This window comes from Nyctereutes procyonoides, unplaced genomic scaffold (assembly GCF_905146905.1).
Source record: "Nyctereutes procyonoides isolate TBG_1078 unplaced genomic scaffold, NYPRO_anot_genome, whole genome shotgun sequence".
Lineage (NCBI taxonomy): Eukaryota > Metazoa > Chordata > Mammalia > Carnivora > Canidae > Nyctereutes > Nyctereutes procyonoides.
In genome coordinates, this window is record NW_026575139.1 from 44,638,214 (window position 1) to 44,660,377 (window position 22,164).

At 41.2% G+C, this 22,164-nt stretch overlaps 1 long non-coding RNA gene across 2 annotated transcripts in view; it reads right to left on the reverse strand.

Moving 5' to 3' along the window:
- The window catches only part of LOC129496310 (uncharacterized), a 46,357-nt gene extending 25,586 nt beyond the window's left edge, over positions 1–20,771 (reverse strand). The window contains exons 1-4 of one of the 2 annotated variants that reach the window (XR_008661705.1): positions 20,667–20,771; positions 20,029–20,179; positions 16,169–17,335; positions 8,757–14,075 (exon numbers count right to left, since the gene is read on the reverse strand). This is a non-coding gene — a long non-coding RNA (uncharacterized LOC129496310). Of the gene's footprint in view, positions 1–4,389; positions 14,076–16,168; positions 17,336–20,028; positions 20,180–20,666 lie in introns of those variants that run through there. The other variant, XR_008661706.1, reaches the window with a different exon arrangement.
- Between the last annotated feature and the right edge of the window lie 1,393 nt (positions 20,772–22,164).

Below are 22,164 nucleotides of genomic sequence, written 5' to 3' on the forward strand. Positions count from 1 at the left end.
TCTAAAAATGGTTTCCTTCCTATTTCTATTTATCAGTTGTGGCTGATATATTAGGTGTTGTCCAAATGGTATATTAGGTGCTGTCTAAAACTAGAACATGCGTTGTCTTGGTTCAAATGGATTAATAAACAGCTTTATTGGAGGTGGAAGGGATGGTAACAACATTGTAAACTGTTGTGTGTACTACAAGTCCCTTATATATACACTTTATATGACCTGTTTTTATATTATAACGCTTTTGATAGACATAACTTTTTCCAATGGGCTCTATTACCACTATTATTACTATTATTATTATAAATTTGTTTAGTTTTTTTCTACATTAACAGTGGGAACCCTCTTTTAACATTAATCTAGAACTTTCTAAAAGTATTCATACTTTCTGACAGTATTAGAATGTTTTCAACCTATCTAGCGTTTTCTCTAAGATTGATTCCAATATCCACCAAGGAACTCTCGCTCCTTTTCATGGCAAATAGTGAGATGGGTCGGGATGTGGAGTCTATGTTGCACTCTGGACATGACTGTGACTTTTGGCTGTAGGAATGACAGGATCAAAGGCACAATGTACCATAAAGCATGGTTCTCAACCCAGACAAACTTGTTCCCCACAAGGCATTTGGCAAAGCTTGGGGACATTTTTATGTGTCATGACTGGGGAGAGGAGACTTGCTACTGGCATGTAGGGTCTACACTCTAGATGGCCAGGGATACTGCTAAATATCTTATAATATGCAGGATAGACACCACCACAAAGAAATATCTGGTTCCAAGTATCAACAGTGTTGTGGTTGAGAAACCTTGCCATAAAGCATTCACTCATGCTGATGCTTTCAATTTACCTGCTCTAGTTCTCTATCTTTGTTTTTGAAATATCTTATATACAGGTAAGTTTTTAACCCTTTTGTGCATACTTACACATACCCACAAAGCTATATGTCTATGCCTATGAAATTTGACATTTTGTGTTATATATTACCACACTGAATCCTGTATTTGAATTACTGTGCTGCCCAGAAAAACAGATATTATCCCCACTCTTCATGTAAGAGCATGTATGGTGCTCTAGTGGCTGCATTTTAGGTTAACTAATGTGATTTACAAACAGAATATATAAGCAGAAACATTATGGGAAAGTGTAGTGTGCTGGCCATGCTTTTTTTACCCCTTCTTCTTTCTCCCTTTCTTCTCAACCCTTAGTTCAAAATTTGAGAACTGATTCCAAATAGGGCAGAATCTATGATCTGCTGGTTAGTACTATCAGAGAGCAGCACCAGCTGTCAGAAAACAAACGTAAGGGCAGCCCCGGTGGCGCAGCGGTTTAGCGCTGCCTGCAGCCCAGGGTGTGATCCTGGGGACCTGGGATCGAGTCCCACGTCAGGATTCCTACATGGAGCCTGCTTCTCCCTCTGCCTGTGTCTCTGCCTCTCTCTCGCTCTCTCTGAATGAGTAAATAAATAAATCTTTAAAAAAAAAAAAAGAAAAGAAAACAAACGTAAGACACGACCTCCCTCAAAAGGACCATTTCTCAAGGGAATCTTAAGGACATGCAGCCTCTAGCATGATTAGTAGCACCCCTGGGATAGAATCCATATTTATATTTTCCTGTTAATAGTGCCGTTTTCATTCCTTATTATTTATTTAAGGTTTTTTAATTTTTTAAATGAATTTCTACACCCAGTGTGGGGCTTGAACTCACAACCCTGAGATCAAGAGTTGCCCTCCCCACCCCTTGTCCCCATGGACTGAATCAGCCAGGAGCCTCTCATTCCCTCCTTATCTTTAAACATATTTGAAATATAGCAGATATACAGGAAAGTGCACATATCATAAGTGTGCTACTTGATGAATTTTAAAAACCTCATCACACCTGTAAAATGCACCTAGATTGAGATGCTAACCATGACAAGCAACCAGAAATCCCCTTGCATTCCCTGTCGGGTCCTATTCCCACCTCCCAACCAAGTCATTTTTTAAACTTCTGATAGCATAGACTGTTTTTACCAATTTTTATAATTTAAATAAATGAAACAATACAGTATGTACTCATTTGTGTCTGGCCTGTTCCACCCAACAGTGTGTGAGATCCATGCACACTGTCATGGGTTACTTAGTAGATTCATCATTCTTACTGTTCTATAGCATTACAGTGTGGAATATAACACACTTGATCCATCTGACCATTGATGAACAGTGCAGCTTTCACTTATGGGCTATTTGAAATAGTGCTGTTTTAAACATTCTTGTCAATGTCTTTTGGTGAACATACATAACATGCATATGTATTGCTGTTGGTTCCTAGGAGTGGAATTTTTGGGTCATAAATACGCACATTTAACTTTAGTATATAATGCCAAACAGGTTTCCAAAGTGGTTGTGCCAATTTACATACCCAGCATTAGTGTAAAAGGGTCCCATTTGCTCCACATTGTCACTAACACTTCATATTTTCCATCCTTTTCTTTTTAGCCATACTTGTGGGTTCACAGTGGTATTGTAATGTGGTTTTCAGTTTGCATTTTCCCTAAGATGAATGCAACCAAACACTTTTCATATACTAGTTGGCCATTTGGATATCTTTCGTGAGATGTCAGTTTTCTATTATTCATTTAAAAAAACTTATGGTATTTTCTTCCTTGTTTTATTTTATTTCCCTTGCTGTGTAAAGGCTTTCTTCCAACCCTTGCCCTGGGGAGTCATTATAACATTTGAATTTTTAAGGTAACATTCTTTCACTTTATTTTTGAACTGTGCTAATTCACTCTGTTCCTTTTTCTTAATAAGGAGCATTTTATTATACTTTAATGATCAGTTGTTAGTATACTAAAGACTAAAGATATAAAATAAAGGACTTCATTTCTTCAGAAACTTAAAATGTAGAAGTATAACCTACTAGGCAAAGTAAGTCCTGCTTACAAGGTTTGCTTTTTGGCAGGTATTTCAACTTTAGATCAAACCAGTGCCAAAGAAATCTGTAATATTGAGGGCTTTCTGAGAAATCTTTGATTTTATTAATTTAAAATGTGATTAAAATGCATATCAAGCTTTTTTTGGTGAAATACATATAAGATTACAAAATATAAGGTTAGGTTCTTACTCAGAAAGCTTAACATAGAAATTATTTCAAGAATAATTTCACAAGGTGGTCTGACTTCATAACTACTGATTATAAAAAATACATATGTAAGGGTGCCTGGGTGGCTCAGTCAGTTAAGTGTCTAACTCTTGATTTGGGCTCATGAAATCAAGCCCCACATTGGGCTCCATGCTTAGCTTGGAGTTTGCTTGCGATTCTCTCACTCTCTCTCCCTCTGCCTCTCTCCCTGCTCAGATGAATAAAAAAGTCTTTAAAAAATATTTACATAGGTAAATTAAAGCACATTTCAGTTAAAATTCCACCTTCATTAGTGTATTAGTTCAATTTTTAAAATATTTTTGCACACAATTTTCATCCATATTTTTTAATAGTTTCAGATATTATGAGGTTCAACAGAGAAAGGCTGTATTGTTTTGATGTTAAGTATCCACATTTTCTGCATCATGATAATATACTGTGCCTGGAACTCCCCCTGCCTTCTCCCAATTTTACATTCTGAGGGAACTGTATACCACCAATAAAATTTGCCAGTAGAAATTTATTCCCAATTTCACATGGACTTATCTTTTAAAATCCCTCATAGAGAACCCAGAAATAAACTCACACATATATGGTCAATTAATTTATAACAAAGAAGCCAATAATTTACAATGGGGAAAGGATGATCTTGTCAACAAATAGCGTTGGAAAATCTGGAGAGCTACGTGCAAAATAGAAAAACTGGACCACTATCTACACCACACACAAAAATCAACTCAAAATGGATTGAAGACTTGAACATAAGACCCAAAACCATAAAACTCCAAAAGAAAACATAGATGGGAAAGCCCCTTGGTCTCGGTCTTGGCAACAATTTCTTGGATTTGACGCTGAAAGCAAAATCAAACAAGTGGGATTATATCAATAAACAGCTTCTTTATAGCAATAGAAGTTATCAACAAAATGAAAAGGCAATCTATGGAATGGGAGAAAATATTTGCAAACTATATATCTGGTAAGGGGTTAATATCCAAAGTATATAAAGAGCTCATATAAGTCAAAAGAAAACAGACAAATTAATTTAAAAATAAGCAAAAGACATGAATAAACATTTCTCCAAAGAAGACATAAAGATTGGCAACAGATAAATGAAGAGATGCTCAACATCCCTAATCATCAGGGAAACGTAAATCAAAACCACAATGAGATATTGCCTCCTCACATCTGTTGGAATAGCAATTTTATATATATATATATATATATATATATATATATATATATATATATATATATATTTTTTTTTTTTTTTTTTAAAGACAAGACGTAACAAATGTTGGTGAAAATGTGGAAAAAAGGGAACCCTCTAGCTCTGTTGATGGGAATGCAATACAATACAGTGCAGCCACTGTAGAAAACAGTACGGAGGTTCCTCAAAAATGTTAAAAATAGAAGTAACATATGATTCACAAATGTTGGTAGAATAGAGTAACATATACATGGGGTATATATACAAAGGAAATGAAACCACTATCTTAAAGAGATTATCTGCACTCTCATGTTTATTGCAGCATTATCACAATAGCCCAGACATGGAAACAATCTAAGTGTCCACCAATGGATTAATGGATCAAGAAGATGTGGTATATATATATATATATATATATATATATATATATATATATATATATATAGAGAGAGAGAGAGAGAGAGAGAGACAATATAATATTATTCAGCCATAAAAAGAAGGAAATCCTGCCATTTGCAACAACATAGATGAACATAAATGAAATGCCAGAGAAAGACAAATGCTATATGATCTCACTGATAACATAGAATCAAAAAAATAAAAAAAGCCAAACTTATAGAACAGATGAGTTGTTGTCAGGCAAGGGGTGAGGGAAGAAATGGGTAAAGGAGGTCAAAAGTTTTAAACTTCCAATTATAAAACAAATAAGCTCTGGCGGTGTAATGTATAGCAGGTGACTATAGTTAACAATACTGTATCACATATTTGAAGGCTCCTAAGGGGGTAGATCTCAAAAGTTATAATCAAAAGAAAACAAATTTGCAACTATGTGTGGTGATGGATGTTAATTATACTCATTGTAGTGATCATCTCACTATATATACATACGTTGATCACTATGTTGTACACCTTAAACTAATATTGTATGTCACTTATATTGCAATTTAAAAAATTAAAAAAGAAAATCCCTCAACTGAGATATAACAGATTTTTTAAATTGTTATTTTTACCATCTTTTAATGTTTAATTTAATAAAAACTTCAAAATTACTCATCGGCACTTTCATTTTAAAAGAGGAAACAATGTTGTTACTCTCCCCTGCCCACATTATAGTTTAGCAGGGAAAGCATAGACCTCAGGCCAAAAACATCAAAACTTTCAATTAACTAGTAATTGCTGGCATGTTTCCATTTAAATATCTTTACCTCGTTATCTCTGGTTGCTTTTCAAATCATTAGGTCACTAAAGTCTGCTTTTGAGACAAAGATTATTCCTCCCCCAGAAGTCAGGGGAAATATAAAAAATGAAATTAGTGATTAAGGATATAAGTTAATTAATGCAACCATTTTGGCTTAGTTATTTAAAGTCCAGTACACTTGAAAATACACTATCCTCCAGCTATCAGAATTATACTGAGATCTGTAATTTTTCCATGATGAATTTATCTCACATTCACGAAGAAGAGAAAGAATCCTGAAGGTGAGCCACACAAAACTAATATGTTGACACACATATACCAAGTTTTACACGTATACACTCCCACATATTTTAAAAGATGGCTTCTTTAATACTAACAATGAGATTTTTGTTCCAACTAAGGAATTTCGATCATGCGTTTGAGACACATTTGCCTAATGAACCATCACCTTTTAACCTTATACTCTTGGAACACTTCACCTTTGTTTTTACCACTTTACCCATTGTTAAGCGTACAACTTGATGACATTAAGTATATTCACATCATCCACCTCCAAAACTTTTTCATCATCCTAACCTGAAACTCTGTTCCCCTTAAACAGTAACTTCCCATGACCTCCTTCCCCCTGCACCTGGCAGCCAGCTTCCTACTTTCTGTCTCTATGAACATGACAAGTCTGGGTACCTCATAGAAGTAGAAGCACACATTTGTCTTTTTGTGATTGGCTTAATTCACTTAGCATGTTGTCTTCAAGCTTCATCCCATGTTGTCTGATGTCAGAATTTCCTTCTTTTTTAGACTAATATTCCACTGTATGCAGTTACCATATTTTTTAATTCATTCCTCTGTTGACAGACATTTAGATTGCTTCAGCTTTTTGGCTATTTTGAATAACATTGCTAAGAACATGAGTGTATAAATATCTGTTTGAGTCCTTGTCTTCACTTTTTTGAAAGAAGAAAAGAATCCCAGGAGTGGAACTACTTGATCACGTGATAAGGCACTGCCATGTGTTTTCCACAGTGGCTGCATCATTTTATTCCCCCAGCAATGCACAAGTGAACACTACTTTTAAAATTCATACTTCTGAATACCTTTTCTAAAAATCTTATGATCTTAAGATCAGCACTTGGCTGTTTATTTATTTACGGAGATACCTAGAATAAAAATTTTACTTTGCAACTGGTGGAATCACCCTGAGTATGGGGGCAGCTCTGACTGGTATGTACCTACCTGGTTCCTCCTGCTGGGAGTCTCTTCTGACTCCCTGAGGGAGGTGGATCTGGGCAGGTATCTTTCCCTAGCTCTGTAGCCAGAGGGGCATATAAACACCACTCAGCAAGTCCTGTTGACCCAATTGTCCCAAGTGGCAGAGACCTGGCCTCTTCTAGAAGGCTTTTCTGCAGATTTGTAACTGTATTCTAGAGGTGGTCTCCAAACAGTACCACCCAGAATGACTGTTTACCGTTTACTCTATCTTTGATCATCTTTTCGGATCCTCCTCTTCTTTTCCTTTGTGTAGTCTTCTAATTAATTTAGTCTTTAGTCCTTTAATATTCTTTGCCAATACATGTCTGAGAATTCCTCTGGGGTTTCCTTGGAGCCAGATCTTTCATACCCTGGGCAGGAGTTATTTTCAGATGAACTTCTAGAAAGTGATTGCATTTTGATTAGGATTTGTGAGTTATACTTGTTGTGACCATTGGAAAGGCCAAGAGGCATTTCTGTACTTGAAATATGAGGAACTGACTTTTGTCACTTGAGGTTAGGAAAAGGTAGAGGTGGCACAGAGGATCATTCTCATGGACAGGAGGGAGTCTCTAGAGTTTTACCCTCATATTTATTTGAACTGATGATGTCTGAGGATTCTCCTGTGGATCCTTCTCTAGCTTCCCTTATGCCTTCTCAAAAGATGCCTCTTGCAAACAGGGATATGGCAAGGACTGGGCCTTAGAGTGACTGTGTGTATGCTTGTCCTCTATCCTCGCTGACAGCTGCTCCTAAGTCTCCTGTGCTGGATCTGCTTCCTCACAACCTCTAAGTGGTGAAGTGTCCTGGACCTCTGTTCTTAGACCTCTTCTCTGTTCTTTTTTTTTTTTTTTTAAGATTTTATTTGTTTATTCATGAGAGACACAGAGAGAGGCAGAGATATAGGCAGAGGGAGAAGCAGGCTCCCTGTGGGGAGGACCCAGGACGCAGGGATCCCAGGGATCATGGACTCAGGGATTATGACCTGAGCCAAAGGCAGATGCTCAACCACTGAACTGCCCAGGTGCCTCAGAGAACCTCGTCTCTGTTCTATCTACATTCATTCCCTTGATTTCTACCCACCCCTTGCATTAAATAAATCATTATGCTAATAACTCCCAAGTGTATATATCTTGTTTTGTCCTATTCTTAAAACACTAAATTTGTTTATCCAGCTTCCTACCCCGTTATCTCAAACTAGATAACTGAGAAGAACGTTAAATTGAATGTATTTAAAATCAAACTTTTTTTTTTCTACCCACATACATTTTTTACCTTCTCTCTTTCCTAGTTCAGTAAATGGTTCCATTTATCCAGTAGCTCAGGTCAAAATTCTTGTCATCTTCAATTTTTCATTCTCAACTGTTATATCTAATTCAACCTGCAAATTCTGCCACTTTTATATCCTAACGTCTATCCAGCCTCACCTCCTTCACTGCCTCCTCCCTGCTCCCTCACCCCGCTTCCATGCTTGCTCCTCCACAGAGTTCCTAAGGTTGATCTTTTATCACATCACCTCTGTTCTCAGATCTCTAAGGGCTTCTCATTTTATTCCCTGAACAAAACTCAGTCTTTGTCATGACCTGTGGGCTATATAAGGCCCTCCTATATGATCTGTCTCTGGCTGCCACTTTCACCTTCTCTCGTGCTGCTTCTGCCCTATTCCTCTAGTGTATCTACGCTGGACTTCCAGACATTCCTCACACACACCCAGCATTCCCACCTCAAAATATTGAACCTTGCTTTCCCCTAAGTCTGGAACACTCTTCTGTTTTGACATGGCTCATTCCTTCCCTGTATTCAGATCCCTGCTCCTATGCCACCTTCTCTGAGAGGCCTTTTCTCATGACCTTATGAAGAATGACACCCCCCTCAATACCGTAGTTCGTACCATATGAAATGACCATCTTTGTAGGTCAAAATGGTAGAATATTGTCAGTTTCAGTTGGTTCAGCACACACACGGACACATAACATTATTGTACTTACCTGTCATCCTTTATGGATTTATTATTGCTTATTATGAATTATGGATTGTTTTATTGCTTATTTATTGGCTTATTATTTTCTCCTCCCCGGATGTGTATCTTGAAGGCAATGATCTGGACAGCTCATTCTAGATGGTATCTGAAACAAAGAGGCATCTACAGATCACCATCTGCTGTACACTTCTCCCATCTTCTGCAGAGGCCTTTGATAAATTAAGCTCGTTAAACTGCTCTCTGTGCAGGCATACTGGCATTTTTGGAGGCCAATCCCCTTCACCCCTTATCAGGAGCCATGCTCTTCAACCCTCAGATTTTCTGTTTTGAGATCCTGTCATCCCTTTTATACTGTTTTCTCTTTCAGATTGTTTGGTTATGGGATCAGACTGCACTTTCCTCCAAACTTCTGAGAGTTGTGTGCTGACTTCAGGTTCCATGTCAGAGCCTCCTCCGAATGTTTTTTTTTTTTTGGGGGGGGGGCATTTTAACCCCCCCATGTGAAAGATTCCCAGTCCCCCAGCCCTAGCTTCCTATACTTCTGCTTCAATAATCAGTTTTTAGTTCTTCTTCCAAGGTCAGAATTAAATTTAGGAGGGAAGTTCCTTGTGTTTCTTTCTCTTCCTCTGCAAAATGAAATTAACAGCAGGACAAGGTCAAAAGTATACCATATGTTCTGCTTTTAGAGAAATGAGATTTCCAGTTGAAACTCAGAGGGCTGGTAAGTTCCCATTACCACTATGACTTGCAAATGTGTCAATTCTGTGATCTTTTAGGAATATATTAATCAGAGCTCCATCTTGTTTAGCTGAGGCTATTGTATTCACTCATGTTATGCCAGGTGCTTTCCAAACCATTTAACAGAGGGTGGAATCTTCAGTCATCAATATGACAAGGTTTAGGACTTTCCCCAGGGAATACACCCAAAGACTGTAACTTGAGGTCCTAACGATTTGATCCAAAGTATTTTCTGAATGCCACTGTTAATGAAAACAATTTTAATGATACTTGTTGAAGATGGTGAGACAGACCTTATTCAGGACTATCATGAACATATTGGGACCACTGCAATGAGATTTCACGGTGGGAGAGAGATATTGGGCTCAACTCTGAATACAGGATGAGCAAGTGGGAATTTAGAGCCAAGGAGCACAGATAGGGTCAGTAGATGGAAAATCACTGAGAGGAAACATCCAGGGTAAGGGGGATTTGTCTAGCTAAACTGACTGATTCTTGCTGCAGACAGGTCAGGGTGACCAGACATCACCTGGGGGAGTAGTGGAGCATGAGGAGCCTGATGAGATATCAAGGGTAGAAGGTTCTGGTTAAACTGACTTAGCTGGGCTCTTGCTAAAACTAGAGTTTTATAAGGTAGTGTACAAATGGGCTTCAGAGAAGGTTCAGGAGGTTAAGTAAAGGTTGATCAAAGCAAAGCATTTTTGCCACAGGTAGCAAGAGGAAGTGGATGGGAATAGCACAGAGTAGGGATCAAGGGCCTGGATCTGGAGTCAGACATACTTGGTTTTGAATCCTAGTGCTCTGTGTATTAGTTAAACCAGTAACTTTCACAGAAAAGAATTTAACAGAGGGAATTGGTTAAATGGGTATTGGAGATGCAAAAAGGTAAGAAGAAAGAAGAAAAGGAGGAGAGAAGGAGGAGAGAAGGAGGAGGAGGAGGAGAAGGAGGAGAAGGAGGAGGAGGAGAAGAAGAAGAAGAAGAAAAGAAGAAGAAAGAAGAAGAAGAAAGAAGAAGGAGGAGGAGGAGGAGAAGGAGAAGAAGAAGGAGAAGAAGAAGGAGAAGGAGGAGGAGGAGGAGGAGGAGAAGAAGAAGAAGAAGAAGAAGAAGAAGAAGCAGCCACTGAGGCACCAGAGGGATGGTGACTTTAGGAAGCAGCTATTACTCCTAGGACTAGCAGGACAAAGAGAAGAGGATGAAGGCATTAGAACCTCAAAACTTAGAGCAGAGCCCTTTATAACTGGGGCCCAGACCTCTGGGTTGACTGACGCTGGCATTTTTGAGGGCTGGTCTGGGGATGTGGGAAGTTACTGCCACTGAGATGAAAACCACCACAGGCATGATGCTGACTATACCAGGAAGCAAACAGGAAGCAGCAGTTCCTTCTCCCTTGCCCAGCCCTACAGTCTCCCGCTAGCATGCCAATGAAGAGCCAATGACAAAGCAGAAATGTGGTTTGCAGAGTCCCAGCCTCAGCATCACAGAGATTGGTTTTAAAACAGAGAGAAGTCACTTACTCACCAGTATAATGGCCTTACAGGAATGACAGAAGCCCTCTTGGTCTCCATTGCTGTACCTGGGTAACAGGGAGAAGCACCTCCTCTCTAGGTTTTTGTAAGGATTCAATGAGTGGTGAATACAGATTGCTCAGCAGGTGCATGGACAGCAGCTCCACATCTGACTGTGTCTGACACCCCATCTTCAGCCTCAATCCAGCAGCCAAAGGCTGACAAGGGAAGGAAGAAAGATTGAAAGAGGGAAGAGGAGAGAAAGGAGGAGGGGGAGGGTAGAAGAGAAATGAGAGGCATCCTGGGCTTGTGTAGCAATGTCTAGTGGGAAATTTTACACCACGGAGGGAAGGGATGAGGCTCTGTGGACCATCCCTGGTCCCCTTGGGAAGTCTTTTCCCATTTGGAACAGATTACATGCTCCAGGTGCTTTTAATGACTCCTGGGTGTTGTTATGATTTCTGCAAAATCAAGGGAACGAATAAGAGTAGCTGGAGGTATGTGATCATTTTCTAAGAAGTGAAGGCTCAGTGGCTTGGCAAAAGGTGACAGCAGGAGGTCTTAATAAGTTAGACCAGAAATTAATCCTGTCTTGTTTCTCCTTTAAGTATTTTTTTTTCCTTGTGTCTTTGGCGCTAGCAGCTATTCCAACTGTGTAATTAAGTCATTTCTAAAACAGCTGAGCAGCTGGGTCAGTACTATATGTTCCAGTGATCATTGGCTGTCAGGCTGAAGCTTAAATTAATATTCTGAACAGTTATTGAATTTATGCTGCCCCATCTTCATGGAAACCAGAAACTGGAATGATTCTGCTATTCAGGCTTCTACTTTCATCAACAAATTCAAGGAGGGATACAGTCCAGAGCCAGCCTGTTATCTCCAACAATATTTTTTAGACTGGCTGTTGATGTGAAAAGTAGATAAGACTAAATTTAGTCTGAGGAATTGGAAATGTAACTGTTCTCTGTGTGTGCCCAGGCTGGACAGGACAATCATCACCCCACCACGCGGAGGTGTCTCTTTGCCTTCTGGCCTCATTTCCTTCCTGGATAATAAACATAAATTCCCTATAATGCAAAAGGGTTACTTTCTGGAGGTGCAAATTGAAATTTGCTGGCTGTATAAACTTATGAAATTAGTTTTGCTGGTGGAAGAAATCTTAATTAAAGGGTTGTTTTGAAATAAGGGAGAGTAATAACGTATTTTTCATTATGTTCACCTTGGCACCAGCCACATTCATTTTAATGATCTAATTTTATCCTTCTTATTTAATGGATGACATTAGATCAGCTTTCCCAACAGTTTCATTTCCAAAAAGTTGATGATGTCAAAAGCTAAGTATATATGGTAGATCATTAGGGTTTCTGCTTAGAACCACCAATATCCCATAGTCCTGGATTCTGCTGTTTTGGGAGAAGATGAGATTTTAAAATAACAGTCCCTCTTTTCAAACGAAATGGCTATGTCCTGTATACTAGGAGGTCACTTAAATAGCAGAATTACAGAGGAAAAGGCATCTCCTCCAAATCAGTAAATTTGCTCCAATATTAGTTTTTTTTTTTTTTGGGTGACTTTTCATAATAAGAATTAAACAAAAATAATGGATTTAATGTGTGAGAATAAAAATTTGGGAATTTAAAAATTGGTGGGTAGTCATATCAGAAAGTGGGGGACAGGGTATTTATAAGTATTTATTGAAGGCAGTAATGGGAGTAAAATTTAACTTTTTAAAAAATATTTATTTATTCATGAGAGACAGAGAGAGAGAGAGAGAGAGAGAGGCAGAAACATAGGCAGGGGGAGAAGCAGGTTCCTTGCAGGGAATCTGATGTGGGACTTGATCCCGGATTCTGGGATCATGACCTGAGACAAAGGCAGGTGCTCAACTGCTGAGCCACCCAGGCGTCCCAAATTTAACTTTTTATTCCATCTTTGTTTGTTTGTTTTAAGGTGAGACTATATCCACCTTCTCTTCCAGCAGGCTTCTTAAGGAAAGAGCAAAGGATTTGGTGTCAAAGGCCTTGATGCTCCTCTCCCGTTTCCAGTCAAGATAGAATAACAGGAATCAGATTTACAATTCCTGCCTGAACCAACCAAACCAAACAACAACAACAACAACAAAACAAAACAACAACAAAAAAAAAAACAACCAAAACTGAAAACAAAAAACAAAACACCTAAAATAAAGAGAGAGAGAGAGAGAGAGAGAGAGAGAAACAATTGGCTTTTTAAAAGTATGAACATTAGAAAACAAGTGACTGTGACTCTTGAGGCATGATTTAAAAAAAAAATGATGAGTCTTACTATTTGTGTAAAATCAATGCAATCCTAAACAAAACCGCATTGTCCTCTTTGTAGAAATTAGAAAGCTGATTCTAAAATTTGTATGGAGGGATCCCTGGGTGGCGCAGCGGTTTGGCGCCTGCCTTTGGCCCAGGGCGCGATCCTGGAGTCCTGGGATCGAATCCCACGTCGGGCTCCCGGTGCATGGAGCCTGCTTGTCTCTCTCTCTCTCTCTCTCTCTCTCTCTCTCTCTCTCTCTGTGACTGTCATAAATAAATAAATTAATTAATTAAAAAAAATAAAATAAAATAAAATTTGTATGGAAATGCAAAACACACAAACAAACAAAAAATCCCAAACAAAAATAGTCAAAACAACTTTGAAAAAGAAGAGCAAATTTGAAGGGCTTATCCTACCTGATTTTAAGACTTATTATAAAGCTATAGTAATCACACTGTATGGTATTGGTATAAAGATAAGTAGATCAGTGGAACAGAATAGAGATTCTAGAAATAGGATTACATATATCTGGTCAAATGATATTCAAAAAAGATGCAAAGAAAATTCAATGGAGAAAGGACAGCCTTTTCAATAAATGGTGCTGGGACAACTGGATATCCATTTGCAAACAAACAAATAAGAAATTCAGTATGCTCTCACATCATGTAAAAACTAACCAAAATGGACCAGAGACTAAAAGTAAAACCCCAAATCACAGAATTTCTAGAACACATAGAAAAAAATCTTTGTCACCTGGGGTTATGCAAAGACTTCTCAGGTATGGCACCAAAACCATCATCTATAAAAGAAAAATTTTTATAAATTTGACCTCATCAAAATTTAAAACATCTGCTCTTTGAAAGACATTAATAAGAGAATTAAAAGACAATCTACAGAAAGAGAAAAGTATTTGAAAAATCACATATCTGATAGATACTCATATCCAAAATATATAAAGAACACACAAATCTCAATAAGCAAACAACCCACTTTTTAAAATGGGCAAAAGATTTGAACAGATACTTCACTAAAGAAGATATATGAATGGCTTATAAGCCCATGAAAGGATACTTAAAATCATTAGTCATCAAGGACATTCAGATTAAGACCACAACATAGGGGATGCCTGGGTGGCTCAGTAGTTGAGTGTCTGCCTTCAGCTCAGGGGGTGATCCTGGGATCTGGGATTGAGTCCCACATCAGGCTCCTTGCAGGAAGCCTGCTTATCCCTCTGCTTGTATCTCTGCCTCTCTCTCTCTCTCTCATGAATAAATAAATAAAATTTTTTTAAAAATATTTTTTAAAAAAGACCACAACACGGTATTATTACATACTTAACAGAATATATAAAATGGAAAAGACTGACCATAGCAAGTGTTGGCAAAGATGTGGAGAAACTGGAACTCTCATACACTACTGTTTTGTAAAATGTATAACCACTTTGGAAAACAATTTAGTTATTTCCTAAAGGTTAAACACGTACCTATCATATAACCCAGATATTCCATTTCTAGCTATTTATCTAAAGGAAATGAAAGCCTAGATCCATGGCCGGGATTTGTACATTAATGTTTATAATAGCTTTATTCATAGTAGCCCCCAAATAGAAATAGTCTAAATTTCCACCATCAGGGAATGGATAAATAAATTGTGGTTTATCCATATGGAAGAATATTCATCAACTATAAAAAAACAAACCACTGATGCATACAACATGAATGAATCTCAGAATAAGTATGATTAATGAATAGAGCCAGACAAAACAGGGTGCATGCTATATGTTTCCATTTATATAAAACTGTAATAAAATGAAAACCTAGTGACAGAAGGCAAATCAAAGTTTGCCTGGAGATGGTAGTGTGAGGGTGGAGAATGAGGGGGCGGGGACAGGGGGAGTCCAAAGGGGCTGGCGATAACAAATATGTTCATTATCCTGATTATGGTGATGGTCTCATCATTTCATACATGTCAAAATTTATCAAATTTTACTTTGAATATGGGCACTCTATTGTAGTTCAGTTATATTTCAATAGAGCTGTTTTTTAAAAGGCCCATGTTCAAATCATAGTTGTGTGATTTCAAAAAAGTTTCTCTTCTCTGTCCTTTTTTTAAATTTTAAGATCTTATTTATTTATTCATGAGAGACACAGCAAGAGAGGCAGAGACATAAGCAGAGGGAGAAGCAGCTTTCCTGCAGGAAGCCCAATGTGGGACTCAATCCCAGGATCTTGGGATCATGACCTGAGCCAAAGGCTCAACCACTGAGCCACCCAGATGCCCCTCAGTTTCTTAACCTCTGTGTCCCTGAGGTCCCCCAGAAGACAGTAATATTACAAGCGTCTCACAGGTGAGACCCTGTAGCGACAGCCCTTAGAAGAGTACTAAATCAATAGCAGGTACGGCATCTTGTCCTCCCTTTATAGAGACCTTGATTTTACTATTCATGCCTCAGACAGTGTTCTCTCTCTAGGTTCCATCTTTTACCTTCGGAAATCAAAGGACCTGAGTTTTGAAGCTGAGGTAGTTCAATCTCTTAAAATGCATTTATAAACAAAGTCAGATGGGGAGAAACGAGAACACACAGGAGATTAACAGAGCACTCAGGTAGAAATCACGCTTGCCCGATCAGCAGGGGACAGAATAAATTCAAACCATCTGCCAGTGTGTGACCCCGCTCCCCAAATTCCCCACATTCACACGACCAAAAATTATAACAATAAAATAAAAAAAAAAAAACAAAGATCATATGCTTTTTGCCTGACTCCAAAAGAATCTAGATCAGATCCTGAGACTCTGTGACTTGGGATACCTCACTCACTCTTACTGAATCTCAGTTTCCTGACTTCTAGACCCACTACCCATCTGACCATGAGGGAGAAACATGAAAAGTACCTTGGACAGCACTTGGTTCAGGTAAGGTGTTCAGTAAAAGTTGAACAGGCTAGGTTGTGGTAGCTCTTGAGTAGTGATCTCTGGTCCCAGTTCACTACTCTTTTCACTCTTCTCTGCTGCTAGTTCCCTTGGCTAGTCTGTGGCAGAGGGGCAATGAGATACCAGGTATCTTAGCTCTCGGTCTGGCATTCTTGCCATTGTGCAAGGTCATTTCTTTTTAAACCACCACGAATTGGAATTAATTTATTAATTATTATGCCTGGAGATAAAAATCATAATGATGGCAGGAAAAATCCCTTTGGTCCCCAATTAATGCCATTAATTACCAGTGCAGTCCAGTGTCTCTCTAGTGGTGCATTCTCTGATTGCTACTGCCCCTGAACCAGAACCCTTTCATGAGCTTTACACCAGGTAACCCTGATGCTGGACTGGAAATAAATGGTTCCGGTGCATAATTGCTGTCATGGCACTCCTCCACCACAAGATGGCACACAGCTCTCCTCTTTCAGAAGAGAAAGAAAGGCTAGTGCAGCAGTGGAAATCTCAAACCAGGCATGTTTCAAATCAGATGAAAATGCATTATTTTGAGTTGCCTCTTTCACTCTTAAAAATAGTCAGTACAAACCAAAGAGCATGGAAGGAGATTTCGCTAGCCTGAGAGGTGATGGGAGAAAGTAGCCCAGGCTGAGGAGACCCAGGAGCGTTGGTGAAGTGGTAAATCGTGCCGTCTTGAGGTTTGCACCTGGTCCTGTTGCCTCCCTCCTTGCTCCTAACTCCAAAACGGATTTCTGCCCCTGGCTGAGTGTCTACTTGAGCCTTGACGAGACTGTGATGTTCCTGATGATGTTCCTGTTCCTCTTCTACTCCCTTAAAGACATTAGTTCCCTATTGCTTTTCCTTCCCATAAAGGCAAGGACAGGTTTTTCACATTTCTCCCCGTGTTCTCTGCTGCAGAGCATCCACTTTAGACATGACTTATTGTTGTGGTCATACCAGTACAGGGAGATGGGAGCTGATTTTATTCTGTATCTCACCTGGAATACACCCAGGCCTGGGTGGGCTGCAGTGGTTCTGGCCTTCCTCCGAGCCACGTCTCCCTAACAGCCCTCTGCTGGCAGTGCCACCATCTTCCTTCCAGGTCCTTCCTCCTCACATAGAATCTGTCAGCTGGCAAAAGGTATATTATAGAGCCTAGAGCATTTGTAATACCCCCCGTCAGTAGCTCATACATCTCTTTTGCAAAGAAGAGAATATTCCCATTGCCCAAGGTAAAGAGAAGCCCTGCACTTAAAGCTGGTATCATCATCTTTCCTATGAAATCTTGAGGAAATGTGCTACAGACGCATAGACAAATAACTGCAACATAAACCTGACTGGGGGGGGGCGGGGAGAGGGCAGGTTATAGATGATCTCCAGAGACTTAGTGGGAGTTAGCTAGTCCTAGGTGGGCAGAGGAGTGAATAGAGTGAAGAGGAATAAAAGCAGTGAGTCAAGGAATGGGTCACTGCTCATTCCTTTAATGCTGACACAGAAGGGATAAGAAGCAGAAGAGAAGCTACTGGAGAGAGATATCCATAAAGGAGACAGACAAGAAATGCCAAGGAGGTGCACGTAGAAGCAGGAAAGTGCTTTGCCATAGACTCTGAATGATTAGAAGGAAGGAGTCAATGGTTTCGATGCAGCAAGATAAAGACCGTGGACTTTCCACACTGGTGACAGCGAGGTTGCAGAAGTCTGATGGCAGTGGACTGGAAAGCCAAGCGGAGTTGAGAAAGTGGGGACAGGGAGACCAGGTCACCTTTTGGGTGGCACTGGCTCAGAAGGGGAGGAGAGAGGTGGGCGATGGGGTGGTGACCATGGGGTGAGGACCCAGGAGGGCTGAACTGGATCAAGGTAAAAGAAGCTTCTATTATTTGTTTGATTTTAAAGTAGATGCATTTTTTAACTTTTTATTTTAAAATCATTATAGATTCACAAGAAGTTGCAAAAACAGAGAGATTCTACACATTCATAACCCAGCTTCACTCAAGAGTAACATCTTAATCTGTCGTATATATTAACAAAACCAGGAAGTTGACATTGCTACAACCTATAGACTTTATTCAAATTTCAACAGTTTTCATATGTACTTATGTGTGTATGAATAGTTCTGTGCAACTTTATTATTAGCATCAATTTGTGCCACTATCACAATAATCAAATACAGAGCTGTTCAATCACCATAAAGAACTCCCTTATATTGCCTTATCCCCTGATGACCATGAATCACTATAACTGTCATTTGAAAATATTATAGAAATGGCACCCTATAGTATGTAACATTAAGAGATTGGCTTTTGTTCACTCAGCCTAATGTCTTTGAGACCATCAATGTTGTTGCAGGTACAAAAAACTTGTTCTTTTTATTACTGGGTGGTACCCATTATATGGAAATATCACACTTGTTTCAGCCATTTACTTCTTTGAAAGACATTTGGGTTGTCTTCAATTTGGGGCTATTACAAATGAAGGTGCTATGGTCATTGTGTAGAAGTAGGGTAGAAGTTTTTGTGATGTTAGTTTACATTGCTCTGGCAGATTTGCCATATTTTTATCATATGGTAAGCGTTTATCCACTTTTCAAAGAAACAGCCATTTTTCAGAAGACTGTACCATTTTGCATTCCCAATAGCAATTTATGAGCGATCCAATTTTTCCACAGTCTCCCCAGCATTTGGTACTGTCGGTATTATTTATTTTAGCATTTCTCATCGGTGCATACTATGGGGAGCTTTTTACTGTGTTGTGTTTTATTTGCTTGTAGGCTAGCAAAGGTGAGCTTTTGACATGTTTATGGGCAGAGGGAAAGGAATGAGAGAACATAATGAGTTGAAGGTTTAGGAGAAAGGAGATGAGTGGACGGACGTGGTCTGGAGAAGGAAGGAAGACAGGATGGAATGAGCTCTGGCAGCAGGATGTGAGCCTTATTCTCTGACGCTGGAGGAAAGAATGTCAGGATGGCCAAGTGGGTAGAGATAAGCTGAAAGTGAGAGGTTCAGAAGTTGACTCTGAACAACACAGCAGCAGAAACAAGATTGGAAGTGGAAGGCCCTGGGGGACACTATCACCTGATGGGTGGCAGCATGTGCTTTGAAGTTAAGCTCCTCTGGATTCCGGTACCATTTCTACCACCACTCACCAGCTCTTTGACCTTGGGCACCTATTTGATCCCCCCAAGTACTTGGTGTCCTCATTTATACAATGAGGATAATAATAGGCCCTCCCTTATAGGGTCATTGTGAGAACTGAGTAAGGTTCTATGCACTCGATGAATAGAGAGTGGCAGGGAAGGTGGTCACACAGCCAATCAAAGAAATTAACCAGAGAAATGCATGGTCCGCGTAGCTGGAGAATTTTTGGTTTATATATCTTCCTACTGCCCTCCACAAGACTGAAAACAGCCTGAGGGTAGGAGCCATATGTCTTACTTTTCTTTGTCTTCTAGCAGCCAGTTCCATGTCTCCCTCCCTCCTCGAGGGCTCCCAGTAAAATCTGTTAAATGACTGAATAAATGAGTTGCGGTCAAGCCCACTAGAGCTGGGCCTGGGACTCGCGGGCCGCCTTCCCGCCCACCACTTCCCACCACAGCCTCGCTCCCCGCAGCGTGCACTCGGGTGCCTGCTGCCCGGTACACCCAGCTGCTCCGGGACCACCCCGCCGACGAGGGAGGATGCCTCGAGCCGGGCTGTGTAGTTCCGGTCTGAAAACGCGAAAGCACCTTACGATTCGCGATCAAAGTCAAGTGATCTGTTTCTGTCGGCTACGGATGAGGGCGAATTAAAAAGAAGAGGACGCTTGTGGGCGAGACTTCTTTGAATTACCTGTTCTCGGGATCCCTGGGTGGCGCAGCGGTTTGGCGCCTGCCTTTGGCCCAGGGCGCGATCCTGGAGACCCGGGATCGAATCCCACGTCGGGCTCCCGGTGCATGGAGCCTGCGTCTCTGCCTCTCTCTCTCTCTTTCTCTCTCTGTGACTATCATTAAAAAAAAAAAAAAAAGTTTGAATTACCTGTTCTCGGGACCACTTGCGTCCTGGGAGGGGCCAAACTCCAGCAAGTTCCACCGGCGCGAGGGAAGCGGCCCGACGCCCGGGAGCGGAGAGAGGGCGGAGCCGCGGGGCCCGCTCAGGTGCGCAGCCAGGTGAGGCGCCCGGCGGGTGTCCGCGAACCCGGGAACCGCCGCGCCGGACCAGCGGCCTCCGCAGCGCACCTGTGTCTGCTGGCGTGTCTTGAACTTTGGTCCCCACCCCCCCTTTTTTTAAAAAATAATTAATGCATCGGAAAAACACCCAACTTCGCGTCCATCTCTCTCCCTCTCCCTCCTCGCTCGGATAAGATATGCAGCGAAAAATGCCGCCGGCAGACGCCCAGGGGGAGGGGCTCCCCGCCGCGTCGTCTGTAAGCCACGGAGGCAAAGCAGGAGTTTGGAAAATCCACACAGCGCCCGTCACCCCCTCCTCACCTCGCATCCCTCCCGTGCCGGCCGCAGAGCCCCCGCAGGCGGCCGCGGAGGTTCCACCTCGCCCGGAGACTCGGCCAGACGAAGCCCTGAATCGCTCCTGCCGAACGGCCGGCTCCGACCGCCAGGGGTCAGGCTGCGGTCAGGATCAGGCAGGGACGCCCCGAGGCTGAGCTCCGCCCCCCGCCCGCGGGCCCCGCCCCCCGCCCGCGGGCCCCGCCCCCCGCGGACGGCCCCGCCCCCAACGCCTGCGGGATCCCTTCCCCGTGCGTCACACAAGCTGAGTTAGGCCAGCCAGGGAACGATTCCCTCATTTGCATTTGAGGACCACGAACCTAAAGGATCCCGTGGGGGGGGGGGATTGGGGGCAGGGGGAGGAGAGGAGGAGGCGCTTATTCTGGGTCCTGATTCTGGAGGCAGACTCTCTGGTGGAGGGTTTGGGACGACGAATCTGCATTTTATGCAAACTCCTTAAAGGTTCTATGGCAGGTGGTGCAGGAACACACTTAGACAAGACAACGCTTTAAGCAGTTCAAACCAGGGCCATCCCTAAGTGGCGGGATTTGGCTTTGTGCCTTGCCCAGGACTTAAGCATGCCAATGGGATGAGGCATCATATCTATGGCCTCTGGCCACTTGAATAAACATCTAAGATTGGGATGAAGGAAAATTCTTACTCCCTGGTCCCAGATGAAGACCGTTGCGGCTGGCCCTGCCTTCTCCTGATGTCCTTCATGCCTCTCTGTTCCTTCTAATCATTTCTGGGCACTGGTTTCCTTATTCCATCCCCTTTGATGGGCCTCCTTCCTTCTCATTGCTCAGCAAAAGCATCCTGGATTACAGGCAGCGAAGCTCTGCTCAGAATCATGTTTGTTGTCCCTCCTTGGTGCTAAGACACAATTTACTCCATGAGCACCCCAATGTACTAACGGCTTTTCAGGGAGAAGTGGGAGTGAAATACAGCACCAAATATGCTCATCCGTTGTAAGATGCAGCCCAGTTCGAATCAATAAAAATGTGTTTTAGAACTGAGAAAGGTTTCTTCTTCTCATAATCGAAGGTGACTTCATTCATTCAAGTCAAATTCATAGAGTACCTTCTGTGCCAAGAATCTGCTCTAAGTGCTGTGGGAGAAGTAAGCTGGATTCATAATGCTGTCACCCTCATAGTGCTGCTATTATGGTGTAGGAGGCAGGAAATGAGAGCATAATAAATGAATTAGTGAATCAGAGAGTTGGAGATTGTGACCAGTGCTATTAAAGAAATAAGTAGGATACTTACATGGCAGAGATGCTGGGTAAGAAGAAGAAACAGGTTCCTAAAGTAGAGCTCATAGCTCGCATAACTGAATCCAACCCATTCTGGCATTGCCATTTTGGGTGCCATCTATTGGTGCTGAACAAAAGCACAATGGCCTGGCCTGTCCACAGTTCTCAGACCTTGGAGGCTGTCCAAGGGGAAAGAACGGTTTGTCTTTGAACCCCATCAGTTGGCCTTTCTGA